The sequence below is a fragment of the Acomys russatus genome, chromosome 8 (genome assembly GCF_903995435.1).
Source record: "Acomys russatus chromosome 8, mAcoRus1.1, whole genome shotgun sequence".
Classification (NCBI taxonomy): domain Eukaryota; kingdom Metazoa; phylum Chordata; class Mammalia; order Rodentia; family Muridae; genus Acomys; species Acomys russatus.
Window position 1 is genome coordinate 39,005,310 of NC_067144.1, and position 20,221 is coordinate 39,025,530.

Sequence of the window (20,221 nt, forward strand, 5' to 3'; positions counted from 1 at the left end):
TTCAAATCTTCTGGCTCCTTCTCATTCTCTGACTCATTCTGTCTTCACCTGTGTCTAGCCTGTTCTCTTTATAATGTTTCTGTAAAACTGTCCCAGTAAAACTGCTCTTTGCTCACTCACACACTCTCTCTCTCTCTCTCTCTCTCTCTCTCTCTCTCTCTCTCTCTCTCTCTCTGTGTGTGTGTGTGTGTGTGTGTGTGTGTGTGTGTAAAATACTTCTCTAATTAGTCACATTGTCTGCCTCTCAACTAGACATTACTTTCAAACATAGATGCTTCCTTCTACCAAACTAACTTGACCTTCATTGTTTGGGATTAAAGTGTGTACTAAGGGTGTGACTGAATACCACTCACAGGGATTAAAGGTATGTCATTCCAGCTAGATTTCAAAGACCTAAAGGATCTTTGGATGTGATCAGAGCAGCCATATTACTGGATTAAAATTCTTCTACAAAATCCAGGGCCATATTTTATAACTTCAAGGAAAATAACATCCCCTGCCATGATATATTATTGGCATAAACATGATTGAGTTATTTCAGTGAAAATATTTTCAGATGCATTTGTACAACATCGAATGATAATCTATCAGCTGAAGTGAGGCTTCTATTTGTATATAACATAATGATTATACTTTTCCCAGCCACAGTCGTTTCAATGTCTTATGAGGTGCTAGCTAACCCGTAACCATAGCATTTTCTCCAAATGGAAACCTCCTTACCTCCAAGCCTATTTGGAAACCAAAGACAGGGGATAGAAAGAACTTCAGATATTGCATGACACGGTCAAGTGCACTTAAGTGCCAGGTATTCTGGTGTGGGGGATAGAAGTCTCTCTTGCCCGCAAAGAAGCATTCCTCCATAGAGCTAAAGGAGATTTTTACTAATATGAATATGGGAGTAAGTCTATGTTAGATTGAATGTGTAAGTCAACAGAGCCAACGATGCTGGGTAGGAAGTAATAAGATCCTAAACTATGGGGCTGGAGAGATGATTCAGAAGTTAAGCTCATCCAGAGGACCTGGGTTCAATTTCCAGCACCTGGTGGTGGCTCACAATTGTAACTCCTGTTCCAGGGGATATGATGCCTTCTTCCAGCCTCTACAGCCACACATGATGCACATACTTACATACACGCAGGCACACACACACACACTCAGGCACACACACTCATAGTTGTTGTTGTTGTTGTGATGATGATGATGATGATGATCCTGAACTAGGGTGATGGTCACAGAGCAGAAAGAAAAGTAAAGTGGGAAAGGCTATAAACAGAGAAAGATTATGAAAGATGCAGTTCCCAGTTAATTATGAGACACAGGTGAGGGATAATTGGATGGCCCAGATAACGGCCCTGGGGAGATCTGGTTCAGAATGGAAGGAAGTGTGACAGAAAAGGAGTATATGAGACAATTGCAAGCAAACTGTAGAGGTCAGAACATGGGTAAACATCCAAAGATCCAAATTCTGAAAAACTCTGATTCTGCTCATTTCTGTGCGACAAAAAGGAACAGAAAAGGGAGTGAGTTGGTCACCCTTTTGGGAACAGAAAATTGGAAATATTTTCAAAACTTTAGCTACACACCCCTGAAGCATTCTATTCTAACAATGTATCCTGTTGACTATCTGGAGTATTTGCACGAATGGGCAAGAGTGTATACAAAGATGCTTGTGCATTGCTTGCAATGGGTAAAAATAAAACAACAAAACTGGCCATTCTAGTCGTCCACCATTGAATGTTCCGTCTATCCAATGAAATGCTAAGTTGTTGTTAAAACAAAATAAGCTGGAGCTGGTGTGGAAAGATGATTTTAATATATGAAAAATTTAAAAAGCAAGTTATAAAATAGCATGTCTAGTACACCTCCATTCTCTCTCAAAGTTGTACATGCACACAGAAAGGTCTGAGACAATATGTTTGGTTGCCTGGGTGTGGTGGCCTTTGATTCTGGCACTTGGGAGGCAGAGGCAGGCGGATCTCCGAGTGCAAGGTCAGCCTGATCTACATAGTGACTCCCTGGCCAACCAAGGCTATATAGTGACCCCCTGTCTCAAAAGAACAACAAAAGAATATACTTGATATTGCTAACTTTGATGAGTGTGATTTAAGAGAACTTTCACTTTGTATGTTTATAAATTGATTAAAATATTTCACCAATAAGCATGTATTGGATTTGTAATGGGGATAAAATATTAGGAAGCTCCTTTTAGGGAAAAAAAAACCAGGAAGTTTTGGAAAACCAGTTATAAATCTTAAGGCTATCATTATGTCTCTGATATTAATGAAGAGATGCCTCCCTGGAGCATGGCAGGCAAGCCAACTGGGAGAGACAGTGGCACGCGGTGTCTGGTATATGGAAGTGGGTGGGCCAGGCCCTTTTTGGTTGGGGACCCTCCAAAGCATTCTAATCCCTTTTCATTCCTCCTCACCCTGCCTTCCTTTTGTCCCTCGAGAAAATTCTGTGTCTTAACACATAACCTTTGTACTTGATGTGTCTGTCCTCTGCCTTGAGAGAGTCTCCTTACTCCACATAGTCCCCGACCTAAGTACACAGAGTGTCTAGTTACCCACTGTTCTCCTCACCTCAATTGTTAACTTCCTCAGGGAAGTGTCAAGGGATCCTTCTGGAGCATGAAGGCCTGCCTATTATTGTGTCTCTGGGTGGACATATGAGTAGAGGAGTCAAGAAAGTAAAACTAGGAAAGAAAATGTGAACCATGTACACATGAGTGGCATTACGCATACGTTGTGTCTCACAACATTTCCTCTTCTCTTAGGTCTCATGTTTCTTCTTCTCTATTATTTACTTTATTACCTATTTCTTTTACTTTTTTTTTTTTTTTTTTTTTTTTTTTGAGACAGGGTCTCACTTTATAGGGCCTGGCTGTCCTAGAACTCACTACATAAACCAAGCTAGCCTCGAACTCACAGAGACCCACTTGCCTCAGCCTCCAGAGGGCTGTCATTGGCAGAATGTGCTACACCTGGCCTTATCCCTTTGACTTTTATGTGCGCTTCTTTGTAAATGGTTTTCATATGGGCCGTAAGAGAGCCTTGAAGTCATCTGTAGATTGTTAGCTCCTTTTCCAGCCCTCCATACATCTGAATAATGGAGGGAGCTGAAACAACAGGAAAACACCCACCGCCCAAGTGCGGTTTAAAGCTTCCTTAGGCGATTTCTAATGTGCAGACCATATGGAGAACCACCCGCAGAAAGTAACCTTGAAGCCGCAATCCTGTCTGGAAAACTGGAGAGCACTTAACTGGTTCCATTGGATCCTTCTGCGCAACCGCTCTCCGGATGGTGTTGGACCCACATCTTGCTGGCTGAAGGCAGCAAGCTCTAGTTAGTCAGTGACTCGGGATGCCTCAGAGTTAAGGTTGATGATTTTGAATCAGAGCAGCTGGGTGTAGGACTAAGTTGATTACATGTGCAGCTGGTTTCGGGACAGTTGTCATAAAGAGGAGCAGACACAGTGCCTATGGGGACCCAGACATTCCCTTCTCTGACATTCACGTGACTCAAAGACTTTAAGAGCCTGCAAATATTGTTTCAGTCTGTTGAGGGGTGGGGGATGGCGAGGCTCTGGGAGATTTGGGCTTCCTTTTTCAAACAGTTCTGCTGTTGGGAATCTTGATGTCCAAAGCCTTGACCATATTTCCAGGTGGGGAGACTCTGGGTCAGGCCACCTGATGCCCAGATCTAGGATGGTTCCAAATCAGACTCACCTGTGGCCTTACTTAAAATTCTCTCTGCTCCAAAGCTTCAGTTTCCTTTGAAGAAATGGCCCCCTTCAGTTCCATCAAGTGACACTAGGTGGCACTCATGTAACTTCAGTGGGGAGTAGTTGGTGCAAGTTGTCTGCCAGGTTCCTCCAGTTCCTTAAAAGACTCAGGGATCTGGCAGGGAGGATTTAGGGAATAACACAGGCTCAGGAGGACTATTCCAAGGACACCACAAGAAGACCTACAGGGTCAAGTAACCTGGGCCAATGGGCTCTCACAGAGACTGAACCACCAACCAAAAAGCATACATGGGCTGGACCTGGACATCTTACACATATGCACAGCTTGGTCAACATGTGGGTTCCCCAACAATATGAGTAGAGGCTGTCTTCTGACTCTGTGGCCTACCTTTAGCTCCCTTTCTCCTAGCTGGGCTGCCTTGTCTGGCTTCAGTGGGAGGGGATGAGCCTAGTCCTGTTGAGACTTGTGCCAGTATGGGCTGGTCCTCATGAGGAAGGGGGTACAAGGGTGGGACTGAGAGGAGAGGGGGGCTGCAATCAGGCTGGAAAGTGATGAAATAAATAAATTAATGGAAAAAAAAAGAATGTTGAGAGATCTGTGATAGCCTGTAGTATTTTCACCAGATTCTTTTATTAATTATGTCCTGCGTCTATAGTCCTCTCCTTTTACCATCTGAAGTTTTTGTTTGTTTGTTTGGATTTTGGGGTTTTTTTTTCTGTTTTTTGTTTTTGTTTTTGTTTTTGTCAGAACAGGGTTCCTCTTTCTAGCTTTGGCTGTCCAGGATTCACTTTGTAAACCAGGCTGGCCTCGAACTCACAGAGATCCGCCTGCCTCTGCCTCCCTGGCGTTACAGGTATGAGCCACCACACTCAGCACCATCTGACACTTTTAGATGCTGAAAAGAAACTATTTCTTTCTATGGCTGAGCCACATTTATTTGCCCGTGTGTGTGTGTGTGTGTGTGTGTGTGTGTGTGTGTGTGTGTGGTGTTCGGGGTTCGGTCAGGGTCTTACTCTGTAGCTTAGTGGGCCTCAAATTTGAAATCTCCTTGTCTTAGTCATCCAAGTACTCAGCTCATCTAGTTTACATTTGTAATTTTGTGTGTGACATAAAAAGCACACAGCATTATTTTGGCAATAACTAAGCTTTCCCAGCCATGTGACACTCGTCCTAACTTCCGAGAGCGACTCACTGGGCCAACAGTATACTGTAGGCCCATTTGTTTAGAGAGAGCACTCACTCTTTCATGTGATGAACTGCCTGCTGCTCTGCAGGGTCAGCTTGACATGATTCTTGTTCAAAGCCTTGCTCCTCAGATTTGTTGGTCCAGACAGCTGAAGTCCCCAGGGGAGTTCTTGCCAACTCCAGTTCCACTCGGGAATTCAGTCCTGCTCAACTGAGTCAGAACAATCACTGTCCCAAAGATGACACTTTCTTCATTGGCCAAAGTCACCCAAGTCAAGTGTCACACTTTCCTTCTGTCCAGGAGCACAGGGATGGCAGCTAAGGATCTAGCAGCAAGAACAAGCACACAGGAGCTGACTTGGGAGCATAACTCTAGCTCTGGGAAGAGGTTTATGGATTTCTGTATTGCTGACTTATTTTGAGTTGCGTGGATTTTCAGAGTCTTGAGATCTCATCAGGACCTTTCAACTCGGGGGTGAAGTATGTTAGGTTAACTGTTGGGGGCTCAGTGCGCACATGTCTGCTCACAGGTGAAAGGCCAGAGCCAATATATGCACACCATTGGCATTTGGGCTGACTTTCAAGTTTAAAGAGCAGGATCGTTTAAAAATTACTTCAAAAGAAAAAGAGAAAGAGAACGAATGAAGAATAAGTGACCGTCAGGCTCTAGCAAAATGCAGTTATTAGTAAATTGTTTATGGTTAAACAGCTACTGGGATTTCAAAGGAGGATTGTGTATTTCTTTTGGACGTGGGAAGTATCTGCCTCGAGTCTGGTGCAGTGACTGCCCTGGGACACGGAAAGGACTCTGAAGAACACAATTAAGATTCCTCAGCCCATTACAATAAGAGTTGTGTTTTTGTTTGTTTTGTCCTCCCCCCCTCCACCACCATTGCCAGACATCCAGACATAGTTTCTCTGTGTGGCCCTGGCTGTCCTGGACTCGCTTTGTAGACCAGGGTAGCCTCGAATTCACAGGGATCCACCTGCCTCTGCCTCTGCCTCTGAAGTGCTGGGATTAAAGGCATGCACCACCACATCCAGCCCTAAAATAATAATCTTTAAGGGAAAGTAGGATATATGATTTTTAAATTATTTATAATTTTTAAAATTTTATTATTCATTATCTGTGTGTGTGTGTGTGTGTGTGTGTGGTGTGTCTTGTCGCAGTGTGTGCTACCTGTGTGCTTGTACCCACAGGGGTCAGAAGAGGGGGTTATATCACGTGGAACAGGAATTACAGGAGGTTGTGAGCAGGTGCTGGGAGGTAAACTCAGGTCCTCTAGAAGGACAGTAAGCGCTCTTAACTGCTGAGCCACCTCTCCATACCCCCGCGTTTATTTTTAATTATCTTTATGTGTGTGGTTTTGTACATGTGACTATGGTGCCCTTGAAGGCCAGAAAGGGATGTCAGATCTCCTGGAGATAGAGTTACAGGTAAACATGAGCATCCTCGGAAAGAGCAGTACTTGTTCTTAACCTCTGAGGCAGCCCTGATAATTTGTAATTATTTTCTTCAATCAAAGCGGAATATATACAGCATGGTATTACCTTTCTCTTGACTACCACATTTTAAATTTTCATCTTCCTGCCAGTTCTACAGAGTTCAGCAGGTACTCCATTGTGCCCTCCTTTAGGCCTTTTTGTTGCCACTCATTCATTCATCTGCTGGTGACAGTGCAAATTAGCTCAGCTACTGCAGAGGGGAGTGTGGGGGTCCCTTAAACAAAAAGTAGGGAAGAGGCATTTGTCCCAGTATGGGACCCTAGGTTCAACCCACAATAAAGAGGGAAAAATGAGAGCTCTGTGTGTGTGTGTGTGTGTGTGTGTGTGTGTGCGTGTGCGAGAGAGAGAGAGAGAGAGAGAGAGAGAGAGAGAGAGAGAGAGAGAGAGAGAGAGAGAGGACAATAGTAGAGAGCAAAGGTTTGTAGTCAGAGAAAGGAAACTCATTATGTTAGCATGTATTTTACTTTTATTTATGGCTATGTGTCTAAGTGTCTGGCATGTCTGTGTGGCACCTGTGGGGGCAGCAGAGGGTGTTGGATTCCCTAGAGTTGGAGTTACGGGCTGTTATTAACTCTCAGACATGAGAGCTAGAAACTGAACTCGGGTCCTCTGGAAGAACAGCCAGCGCTCTTAACCACAGAGCCATCTCTCCAGTCCTGAAACTCATAATCCTGAGATACAACCTGTAACTAACTAACTGACTAACTGTCTCAAGGTAGAGTCCTACTAGTGGTCACTTGAGTCAGACATCAGATGTGCCCTCCATGTCCTCTTTCCAAGAAATAATGCCTTACCCAGTTGCAAGAAAAGCCGGCCTCAAGCTCACCAATTATGAGTCTGGGCTTGTACTCCTGATCGTCCTTGGGGTTATAGATGTGTGACTCCAATCTGGGCTTTTTCTCTCCTTATCTCAACAGTGCATCACTTCCTTCTGATCTCTCTCTCTCTCTCTTTCTCTCTCTCTCTGTCTCTCTCTGTCTCTCTGTGTCTCTGTCTCTGTCTCTGTCTCTGTCTCTCTCTGTCTCTGTCTCTATCTCTCTCTGTCTCTGTGTCTCTGTCTCTCTCTGTCTGTCTCCCTCCCTGTCCCTCCCTCCCTCCCTCCCTCCCTCCCTCCCTCCCAATAGAGTTTCACTAGCTTGGCCTCAGCTGTCTGGCACTTTAATGTTGCCTTCTCTTGCTGGCCTTGAACTAAGAGATCTGCCTGCCTCTGCGTCCTGAGTGCTGGAGTTAAAAGCAATGCACCACCACACCCAGCTGTGTTCACACACACAGTTACATCCTATTTGCTCTTACATTTCATTTATACTGGGAAGCAGCACAGGAATTTTCAGGTTTCTCTAGAGTCTTTAACTTGGGCTACTGACAGAGAATTCACATTAGATCCTGGAAAATGACACTATTAAAGAGTCACCCAAGGGAGATGAGTGACGTGAAGAGGAGGCACCGACAGAAGTGACCTCAGGACACTAGGTTTATCCCAGAGTCCTTTTCCTGAGTCAGCTAACGCTTAAGCTTTGGTTTGGAGAGGATCTTTAACCCCATGGAATTAGGAGTGCTTTTCCTGTGTTTTCCAAATTGCTGAAACCAGTGAATATTCAAGCAAAAACGTGTCCAAATTTGGGGCCACAGAGGAGCCTCTGTGTGAGTTATTGCTCCGGAACCTTCCACACAGCTGTCTGTGAAGAAGGAAGGATGGGGGTCAGGTTTCTTGGATGAGCTGCGGTCGGTTTTCTGAGGATGTGGCTGATCCCAGAAAACACACAGCTAATTTATAAGTGGCCTGGAAGAAGGCAGCTGCCTTGAAGAAAACCCACTGAGAACTCTAGAGGTCAAGAAATGACCTTGATTCTTATGGGCAATTTTCACTGGTGTGTACCAAAGAAGCCAGCAGGAAGCTCTGGGCCATCTGAAAGCCCCTGAAAATGCTACTGCACCTCTTAGGCAAAAGGAGTTGAAAGACAACAATCTTGATTTTATTTTATGATTTTGCTTGTTGAGACAGAGTTTCTCTGTGTGTAGCCCTGCCTGTTCTGAACTCACTTTGTAGACCAGGCTGGCCTTGAACTCACAGAGAACTGCCTGCCTCTGCCTCCCAAGTGCTGTGATTAAAGGTGTGTGCCACCACACCCACCTGACAACAATCTTTAAATCCAGACTGTTCCAGACTGGCTAGAAGGACTGCTCCCTCCCTCCTGCAGTCACCTGTAGCCCAGGATTTAACTGTTATTTTCAGTTTAACAGTGTCCAAGAGGGTAGATGCATACATCAATAAATTCTTAGATGGAATTGTTTTCATAGTCTTTGAGTTTTTAGAAGCTCATAAATCACATTAAACAGAGCCCTAGATTATCTGTCTTCCTTTTTAATGCCTCTGCAAGACCATGCATTGTCTCACAGGATCGGAATGTGACAGATTCTATTTTGAATCTTCCAACGACTCTTTTCATTTAGCCTTTCTGAGAACCAGAGTTGAAAAGAATTTGTGCAAGCACAAGCCAGCCCCAGTTCACTGGACCTCTCGGCTCTGCTTTCAAAGAGGTCAGTGTCTTCTTAAGAACCATGTGGACACTGGAGCGTGTTCTCAGGAGAATGAAAGCCTTGTGCCGAGAAGCTGTCTACAGAGAATCCTTCACAGAGCTCTATCTGGTGACACATCTGCAGCCAAAAACGTTCTAAGCACGTAAAGAACACGACCGTTTCAGTGAACCCAATAAACCCTCATTATCGCGACTCTCCACTGATATGAAGACTATTTATTTCCAATGAGACTAGCAAGACAGGAGTCTAAAACAAAAAGTGTACTGCCCAGACTTGCTAGAATACACAGCTGAGAGCTACGGTCACCATCACCATCATCACCATCATCATCATCATTCTCTCTCTCTCTCTCTCTCTCTCTCTCTCTCTCTCTCTCTCTCTCTCTCTCTGTGATGTTGAGTGTGGGTTCTGTGGTGTGTGTGTGTGTGTGTGTGTGTGTGCACGCGCGCCTGCATTTGTCTTAATGCATGTTTAGAAGTTCAATTCCAGGATGGGTGTGGGGGCTGGCAGTGTGGCTCAGGATAAAGGTGACTGCCACTGAACCTAATGACCCAACTCCCATTCCTTGGTGTAAGGAACGAATCACCTGCAAATCCTCTTCTGTCCTCCACAAATGTGCAGTAGCATATGTATGTCCATTAACAGTAACTGGCCATTCTTCTTTCTACCCAAGCCCTGGGAGCCACCATTCTGTCTCTACGAATTTGACTGTTCTTGCTATCTCATGTTAATGGATCATGCAGTGTCTGTCTTGTTTCTGTAACTGGCTTATGTCCCTTGGTATAGTGTCCTCAGTGCTCACCCCTGTTTTAGAGCATCCATCACTTAAAGACTGAAGAGCATTCCTTGTCTGTAATCCGCTTTCTGTTATCCCTGCCGCTGTCCACAGACATTGGCTGCTTCTACTTTTTGGTTACTGCTGTATGTGCACCGAGACATGTCTTTGAGAGCCGGCTTTTTAATAGTCTTGTTATAAATGTATGTGTATAGATGTTTTATGAGCAACATTGTTTTTAAAAGGCTATGGAGAATCACCCAGGTGATAACCAGGAATACAAATTGGACCCAACTTAGATGGCATTTACTCTGACGTTAAATACTTGCTTTTTTTTTCCCCACCAGTCTTCTGAGACAAGTTCTCTTGGTTTCTTTTCCTGTTCTGTGATAAAATACCCTGACAAAAGCTACTTGTGGTATAAAAACTTTATTTTGACTCACAGTTCAAGTACACAGTCCGCCACAGCGGGGGGAGGGGGGGGGAGCCAACAGCAGGAGCTGGGCACATTGCTCCCATAGTCAGGGGACAGGGGATGGATGATGTACTCAGCCCTCTTTCTGCGTTTTATACAGTCTAGCAAACACTGACACTCTCAGTGGGCGGTTCCTTGCATCTCAATTAAGCTAAGCAAGCTGCCACAGGCATGCCTAGAGGCTAACCTAAGCATCAATCCCTTTTAGATACAAGGGATGCTTGTCTCCAAGGCAACGCTAGACCTAGTCAAGTTGATCATATTAACCACAACACACATACTGTATTTTCTTTTGAAAATGATTTAGTAGGAAATAGTTTGTTCAAGGTCTCATCATTTGCAAGTGGAAGGGAGAAGTTGCTTGTTTTGTTGTTGTTATTTTAATGCAGATATACAGTTTTCCCAACACCTTTTGTTAAAATGGCTTTTTTTTCTTTCTTTACAAAAGAGTTTTGGATTTTGTTGCAAAGTCTTCTGATCATAGGTGAGAGTTTATGTGTTATATGATCGAGTTGATGGGCTGTGTCTGTTTTTATGTCAGTATCACACAGATTTAGGCACCATAGCTTTGTGGTCATCTAAGGTCAGGAATGGGAGACCTCTGTGTTTTGTTTCTTTCAATTTCCATATTGTTTTGGCTATTTAAAGCTCCTTGAGATTCTATACACATTTAGGCTGGAATTTCCTATTTCTGCCCAAAATGCCACTGTGATTTTAATAGAATCAGCAGATCATCTTGAGTATTGTGGACCTTTTAATAAGTATTAAGCCTTCAACTCCATAAACATGGGTTATGTTTCCATTTATTGGTGTTTTTAACCAATGTCTTATAGTTTCCAGTGCAAAAATAATTTTTATTTTCTTGTTTTACTCTCTTATTTATGCTACTGTGAATTTATTTTGTTTTAAAATTTTTCCTTTTTGGAATAGTCATTGTTAAAGTTTAAAAACACAGGAGCCAGGCGTGGAGGCACACGTCTGTAATCCCAGCACTCAGGGAGGCAAAGGCAGGCAGATCGCTGTGAGTTCGAGGCCAGCCTAGCTAGTCTACAAAGCTAGTCCAGGGTAGCCAAGGCTACAACATAGAAACCCTGTCTAAAAATAAAAAGGTAAAAAATACAGATGGTTTTTTATTTTTGTAAATTTTGCATCTTGCAACTTTGCTGAATTTTTTTTTGTTTTGGGGTGTGTGTATGTGTGACTTTCTTGTTTGTTTGTTTGTTTGTTTGGAGAGGCTCTATATTTTATTACTGTACAAACCACACCCCCAATTTTGACTTGAACAAATGTCCAGGTTAAAATGCTGAACTCCATTTGGTAGGATCAGTTGATGACCATGATTCAGATAAACCCTCGGTCTTGCCACTGTGTGAATCCTTACAGACCCGGCTTCGCTCTCTTCCAGAGCCTTCTCTTAGAGCTGTACCTGATTTTGTTAACAGTTTTCATCTGAATCCACTGATGAACAGGACAATTTTGCCTTCTTGGCCAGGAATTGCTTGATTCTAAAAGTCTCATGAGAAGATAGGGCGCAAGATGGTGAAGGAAAAGAGAAGAAATCTTTAGGCTTTTCTGCATATAGGGTACTGTCATCTACAGAGATGGTTTTATTCTTTTCAGTTGGATGCTTTTATTTCTTTTTCTTGCCTGATTACTTTATTACATGTAGTACCAGGTAAACAGAAGGGGTGAAAATGAAAATTCATATCTTGTTCTTTTGGGGTCTTTTCGAGACAGGGTTTTCTGTGTAGCCTTGAATGTTCTGGACTCACTTTGTAGACCAGGCTGGCCTTGAACTGACAGAGATCCGCTTGTCTCTGCCTCCCAAGTGCTGGGAATACAGGCGTGTGCCACCATGTCCGGCTTCATATCTTATTCTTGATGTTAAAGGAAATACTTTCAGTCTTTCATTGTTGACTGTGATGTTGTGGTGGTTTAAACGACAATGGCTCCCATAAGCTCCTATGTTTGAATACTTAGTCCTCAATCGATGGAACTCTTTGGGAAGGATTAAGAGTATGGTATTGCTGGAACAAGTGTGTTGTCGAGGGTAGGCTTTGAGGATTCAAAAGACTTGTACCGGTTTCCAGTGTGCTCTCTGCTCCCTGTGTGGATTGAGATGTGAGCTCTCAACTGCTGCTCTGTCACCTGCCCGCTGCCTGGCTCCCTGCCGTGATGGTGATGAACTAGTCTCCCTTTGGAGCCATAAGTCCCAAATAAACCATTCCTTCTGTAGCTTGCCTTGGTCATGGTCCTTGATCGCAGCAACAGAAATGTAACTGAGACATGTCATCCCTGCATCTTCCATGTATGGCTTTTATGATATGAAGGTAGTGTCCTTCCATGCCTAGTTTTTTGAGGGTTCTTCTTAAGAAAGTAACTACAATTTGTCAAAAACAAACAAACAAACAAACCTCTTTCTCCCTGAATAGACATGATCATAGATTTCTTTTTTTCTAACCAAGGAAATGGCTTTGATTCATAGGATAAAAAGATTCTGAGAAAGGCCTGGGCAGATCAGAGACTACAATTGTGAAACTATGGTTTTCTCATCCTCCTGTCAAGGCCCCACACTATTATTGGACATAGTTGTAAGATCAATGTATTTTCCCTCTCTCATCTTCCCACTGTTTTCCTCAGTTTAGTAATAGCTGAAGGCATCTTTCTTTCTTAATAGGAATTGGAGAGGGGAAAAAAAATCAGTTTGGACTAATTAATGCTGACAGCTGACTAGGAGCCATTTCTAACGGAATAAATTTACTTTTATTTCTAAAAATTATCTTGTAAAATTGACTTTTTTTTTTTTTCCGAGACAGGGTTTCTCTGTGTAGCCTTAGCTGTCCTGGACTCCTTTTGTAGACCAGGCTGACCTCGAACTCACAGCGATCCACCTGCCTCTGCCTCCCGAGTGCTGGGATTAAAGGCGTGCGCCACCACACCTGGTTGTAAAATCGCCTTTTTGATGCATAATAAACACACATGTGTAGGTGACAGGAACCTTGACTACAGTCAAGATTAGAGCGAGTCTATGACTATACCTCTAGCTCTGCTGCTTTGAGATCTTCAAACAGTGTACCACATCTCAGCAAGGAGACATTGACTGACGACGGCTTTGCTAGGAACCATGCAGAGGAGGATCATCCTGAACTGCAAACCGGCATCATCACCACGGTCGGCAACCGCGAGCACAAGGTGCCCCTCATGGTTCAGGACCGTAGCGTGTGAACTCATCTCCACCTTCTGCTGGAAACGGCACGGGCCAAATTACGAGGTTAGTGCTTGAGGATCCCATGAGACTTAGCTCCTGGGCTGCAAGACATGAGAACAGCTAGCCAAGTCACCATCTGGGTTACACGGTCATTTGATGGGCCAAAATGTTTATCATCTATGCGTGAAGAACGTCGAGGAAGAAATGCCTAAGTTAGAAACTGAAGGACTTCAACAACAACAACAACAACAACAACAACAACAACAACAAGATTATTTTAGATAGATTATAAAATAACTATGTTTATATTTCTCCTGCCACAACCAGTAGATTAATTTTCTGGCCTACTTAACGAAATACATTTAGTAGAATAGAACGAAATAGCTATGCTGTATCTGTTAGAGTGTTTTTGGCTTCAAGTTAACAGAAGGGCCAACCGAAAGCATCTGAAGGGAGGGAACTGTTTTCCCTCTCTAGAGGGAGGTGATTCTGCGGCTGAATTGGTGGTCTCTATGACGACAACGTTGTGAGGAGCCCAGCTCTTCCCATCATCCACTTCTCTATCCTCAGGACGAAGACATCAGCTTCTCAGATTGCTCACCTCTTCCTCCTTGCAAGATGGTTGGAGCAGCTCCAGACATGACACTGTCATACAATTGCCCTCGTGTGTTGGAAGCAGGGAACTTGTGAGGACTGCTCATGCATGCATGTGGTGAAATATGTAGTGTGTGCACACATGGCATTATTTTCCTCTGTTTTGTTGTTGCTGCTGTTGTTGTTTTTGAGACAGGGTTTCTCTGCATAGCCCTGGCTTTCCCAGAACTCACTTTATAGACTAGGCTGGCTTCGAACTGAGATTCCGCTGCCTCTGCCTCTGTCTCCCAAGCACTGGGATTTTTTTTTTTTAAAAAAATATTTATTTATTTATTTATTATGTATACAGTGCTCTGCCTACATGTCAGAAGAGGGCATCATATCACATTATAGATGGTTGTGAGCCACCATGTGGTTGCTGGGAATTGAACTCAGGACCTTTGGAAGAGCAGCCAGTGCTCTTAACCTCTGAGCCATCTCTCCAGCCCAAGCACTGGGATTAAAGGGATGCACCACTTTATTTTTTGAGACACGATCTCTCACTGAACTTGAAGGTTATTTCTTCTATGCCAGCCAGGGAGCTCCCAGACCTTTCTGTTTCCCTCTCCCCACACCCCTGGGGTTACAGGCACACCCAGCCATGCCTGGCCTTTACCTAGGTGCTGGGGACACCCTTGGCCATTGGGCCATCTCCTCAGTCTCTACAAGAGAGCTCTTATGTACATTTCTTCTTCTTGCTCTCCCCCCTGCTCCGCCCGTCTTTCCCTCCAATCTTTTCACTTAGAGAAAGATGCTTTTTCTGAATCGGCACAACAGACTTCATATAGAACTGCACTGCTTGGTGAAATATAGCCCAAGCTTTCTGTGTCTATTGTACTTTGAAGTGAACTCTGTCAGGAGGGAAGAGGGCGAGGGAACAGTCCCTGAAACAGCGCCTCCGTCCTCAGCTGCTGTGGGGGCTAAGTGTGGCAGTTTGGGTAAGGTACCTTCCAACTACACTGCACATGGAAAGAGCTCAGCCCATCTCAGTTTTCTGTGTTTCACTTCTCCCTTTGTCCCCTTCAGTGTTGCTCCTTTTATTATTATTATTATTATTATTATTATTATTATTATTATTATTATTATTATTATTATTATTACTACTACTACTACTACTACTACTACTACTACTATTATTATTATTATTATTATTTACTTTTAGAAGAAACATGGAAATCCAGTATCTCATCCCCACATACAAAAGCCCTGCTCATCCACTCCTACCTCAGCCTTCCTTGTAGCTTCCTATAATGCCTGTTTTTGAAGACCATTTGGAGACTCCATGCCTTCTCAAGAGAATGGCCAGCCTTAGATTGGAAAAATACATTTCTGTAATGCCTACTACACAGATGAACGGGAACCGAAAGTGTTTATAAATAAAGCAAACAAATCAAGAGCGATTTTCCAGAGTTAGCCTGCAGCGAAAAGCCTGAGAACAGAGAGGCCCGCCCGCGCCTGTCCCTGCTGCTGCCACGGACCTTGCAAGCCACAAGACACTTTTTACCATTAGACAATGATTTCAGTTTTTCCATTCCAACTGTGGTGAGAATGAATAAGAAAATCAGAGCCTACCTCCGGACGCAGGATGCAGGCTCGCTCAGAGGACAGAGACCCATTGCTAGGCAATATTTCACCCTCTAGATTTTTGAAGACTTCCTACTATTTGTCAGATTAGTTCTGAATCATCCTGAGGAGAGCACAGGACAGAACGGTGCTGTTCCACAGCCAAGTTCCCTGCTTCTAAGTGAGCTTCTCCCACTGCAGTCTGAGTCACCTCATTATTTCACTCCTTCTTTCCTAATCATTTACCACATAATAACTTTTAGGGGAGAAAGGAAGATTTTTTTTTTTTAAGGCCTTACCCTAAAACACATTCTTTTTCTTTTTCTTTTTTGGTTTTTTGAGACAGGCTCTCTCTGTGTAGCCTTGGCTGTCCTAGACTTGCTTTGTAGACAAGGCTGGCCTCAAATTCATAGCAATCTGCCTGCCTCTGCCTCCCAAGTGCTGGGACTAAAGGCGTGCACCACCATGCCCGGCCTCTAAAATGCATTCTCACCGAGGCCTTAACCTGATACTAGGAAGAAAAAAACAAAACAAAACAACAAAAACAACAACAAACAATGTAGTTCATAGGAATCTGCTTAATCAAGACTTCAGAGAACATAAGAACTTTTTTTTTTTTTTGAGACAGGGTTTTGCTGCATAGCCTAGGCTGGCCTCATATTGGCCATCCTCCTGCCTCAGCCTTCCCAGTACTAGTATTACAGGTATGCTCAACCACACTTGGTGTTCCAAGGGTAACTCTCTATTTAGCAAACAAAAGCTGACTTGGCAATGGAATTTGGAGCCAATCCCAGTGAGAAAGACTCTGGGTTGAAGCTTTGCATGACTCCCTTGGTTCTGAGGACCGGAAATGGGCTTTCCTGTGAAGAAGCCCGCAAGGTTCTGCTCTGTGATGCAGCCAGTTACAGATATTCAGAGACAAAAAATGCTGAGAACCACAGGCCATGGTGCTGTGGGATTGCTGGGCACACTGCAGAGCAAAACTGCCAGCAGCTGTTTGGAGCTTCTTTCCTCATATGAATATTGCATTAATAAAGCCAGCACCGAGTCACACAGCATGAAAACGCCAGCCTTCCTTAGGCTGCTCTCACTGGCATGGCTAGAACACTGGCTGGAAAAATGATGCCTTGTCCAAGTCCCAGGGTTTCTAGGTTAGGTGTTCTGCGGAAGGAGTTGGGAGACTTGCTGTTCTGGGTGGAGTCTTCCCTTAATCTATCACATAAGGGAACTGAGAAAAACCTAGAAGGGGGTGGCCCTCAACCACAGGGTGAAGGTGAACGCTTGTGAAGTGGTACAGAGGTTGATTTAATTCTAGTGAGGAGTGAAGAAAAGCCTCACAGGGGCCCACCCTAGATAAAGAATTACAGACAACTAATGACTCCTGAGAGGGGAAATTAGCTTCTCCCAGGGATCAGTCCCTACTTGGTTATCCTACACGATGTGGTCAGCTCTGACACCATATACACACAAACAAAGATGGACACAGAAGGTTGTATTTGTGTATTTGTGCATGAAAGGGAGGGAGGGAGACATAGAAAGACATAGACACACACACACAGACACGGAGAGAGAGAGAAAGAGAGAGAGAGAGAGAGAGAGAGAGAGAGAGAGAGAGAGAGAGAGAGAGAGAAAGAGAGAGAGAGAGAGGAGAAACAGTAATTAAAGGAGGCTCTCAATTTGAAACTGAGGGGAGGGGACATGGGTGGAGTTGGATGGAAAGACAAAGGTTGATACCAGATAAATCCCTTCCCAGCAGGGTTCCCAGCTGGCTCCTTTTGGCGCTGTCAGCATTGTGAGCTTGCCACACAAGGTAAGCATCTAATAAGCAAGTTCTGAATGAAGGTCAACTCTACATTCCCACCACTACCGCCACCACCATCATCACCATCGTCACAGGATATCATTTATCCCAGGCCAGCATTACATTCACAGCCTAGCTGATAATGACCTTGACCTCTGCCTTTACCCCTGAGAGTTGCAGGCACATACACGGCATCACTCACGGTGGTTTATGCAGTGCTGCCGAGCAAACCCAAGGCCTTGTGCATGCTGATACAGTATCATTATAGTTGGACACATGAAGTTGAGATCTAACAGTTGTATTCATGCCTTTTCCAATTAGCACTGGAATGGAAGAGTGAGGACTAGAAATACAAGGGCCTGGGATCTGAAGTTGATGGGCTTCATTTCAATTAGCACTCTGTGTATGCTCAATTTTCTTAACCAATATATTTTATTAACAACTTAGTGACCGAGCATACATCACTTATAAACTGACTAACCAAAACAGTAGGAAATGAGGATTAATGGACACAATAACAAAACTGTAAGGATATCAGTTCTGAGGAGTGATTCTCCTGGCAAATATGCAGGATTTCTTCTGCTGGAACCTAGAGTAACCAGAACCCAGAACCTCAGCAGGAGCCGGAGCCCCGAAGCCTTCCCTCTAGCGGTTCTCTCTAGGAGCATTTCGAAGCGCAGCGATGAACAGCTAAAACTATCCCAAGTCTCCAAAAAGCCCCGCCTCCTGTTCTGGGCTCATTTATATATCTCCTTCCAAAGTCTGTTCACGGGATCTTTTCAGCTGGCAACAATTAAGCTCCTGCACAAGGTGGTCGGTCTTCTAGTGGATTAACCTCACCTGTTCTCTCAAAAGACTGTTCCAATCCCACACTTGGGATCCTAAAAAACAGGTTTATCTCTCCTTCAACTCTGCCCTGGACAGGTCCCCTGAGCACCAGCAGCAACTCAGTTATGTCCTCTGCCCAATTCTATATCATCACTTACCCATAACTCCATCCTGTGTGGTTCTACCCCCAACGCCTCTGTTCCTGTATATAAAATACACATCAAAATAGAAGCACCTTAAAGCACCTTGCCAAAGAGTCTTCACGCGCTCTTATGCACTCACACACACACTCCCCCACCACATTCACATGCACACTCACACAAACACTAATTGTTTTTCATTTTGTTCTTTCTCTTCTGATCTCGCATGAGCTTTCATGGTGTCTTCAGCATTGGTGGTAGGACTGGAGACAGATTTAAGCAACATAGTCATCCTAAGCTTTCACCAAATGCTTCACAGTAATTTAAAGATAAGCCAGGCACTGCGGTATATACACCTGTGGTTTAACACTGGGGAGGCTGAGGCAGGAGGACCATTTAAGCATAGACATTCAAGACCAGCCTGGGCAAAGTAGAAGGATACAGAGGGTCCTAGAAACCTTCAAGAAGAACATTATAATAGGCAGATCTGGGCCCAGGGGTCCTGCTCAAACTATGGCACCAGCCAAGGACAATACATGCAGTAAACTTCAAACCCCTACCCAGATCTAGCCAATGGACAGGACATTCTCCACAGTTGAGTGGAGAGTGGGGTCTGACTTTCACACGAACTCTGGTGCCCCATGTCCCCTGGATGGGGAGACCTGGTGGCACTCAGAGGAAGGATAGCAAGCTACCAAGAAGAGACTTGATACCCTATGAGCATATACAGGGGGAGGTAATCCCTCTCAGTCACGGTCATAGGGAAGGGGAGTAAGGGGAAAATGGGAGGGAGGGAGGAATGGGAGGATACAAGGGATGGGATAACCATTGAGATGTAACATGAATAAATTAATAAAATATTTTTAAAAAAGACCAGCCTGGGCAGCATAATAGAGTGAGATCCTGACACCTACATGAAGAATTTAGAAACGTGCAGTCATATGGCAGGGATGGGGCATGGGGACATGGAACAGGGGACAAAAACATCAGAGAATTCTAGTTTCCCACTATTGCGGGAATAGTTGTGAACAAGGACTTCTAGATTTTACCAGTACCAAAGTGAGAGTCCTGCTTTGGGTGTGCTGGCTTTGGAGAAGCAAGAAGAAGGTATAATTTGCCATTTGTTTTCTCTAATTAGTTTCCCATGGATATGACTTGTGTTTTCGTATGGTGTCAAGGTTAATGTTACTCTTGCTGTGACAAACACCATGACCAAAAAGCAAATTGGGGAGGAAAGGGTTTATTTGGCTTAACACTTGAATATCACTGTTCATCATTTTTTTAAAGAAATGTCATGACAGGAACTCAGACAGGGCAGAAACCTGGAGGCAGGAACTGATGCAGAGGCCATGGAGGGTGTTGCTTACTGGCTTGCTGGCTATGGCTCGCACCTCCTGCTTTCTTATAGAACCTAGGACCACCAGCCCCAGGACGCAACCACCCACAATGGCTTTGGACCCTCCCTATCAATCATTAATTAAGAAAATGCCCTGCATCTGGATCTTATGGAGGCTTTTTCTTACTTAAGTTCCCCTTCTTTTAGACACCCCTAGTTTGCATGTCAAGTTGACATAAGACTAGCTAGCACATATAAGTTCTTCTTATCCACCAGCTAACTCTAGCACAATGTGAAATCAGAGTGCTTTGGGGAGCAGCAGATGCTTAACTACTTGTTGAACAGATGCCTTTTTGGTGTATGTAATGATTAATTTTATGACAATTTGGCTAAGCCATGGAGTGCCAAGATAACTTGTTGGACTTTTTTCCTGGAAATTCCTGATGAGAATTAGATCAGTGGACTCTTTATAAAGCAGACTTTCCTG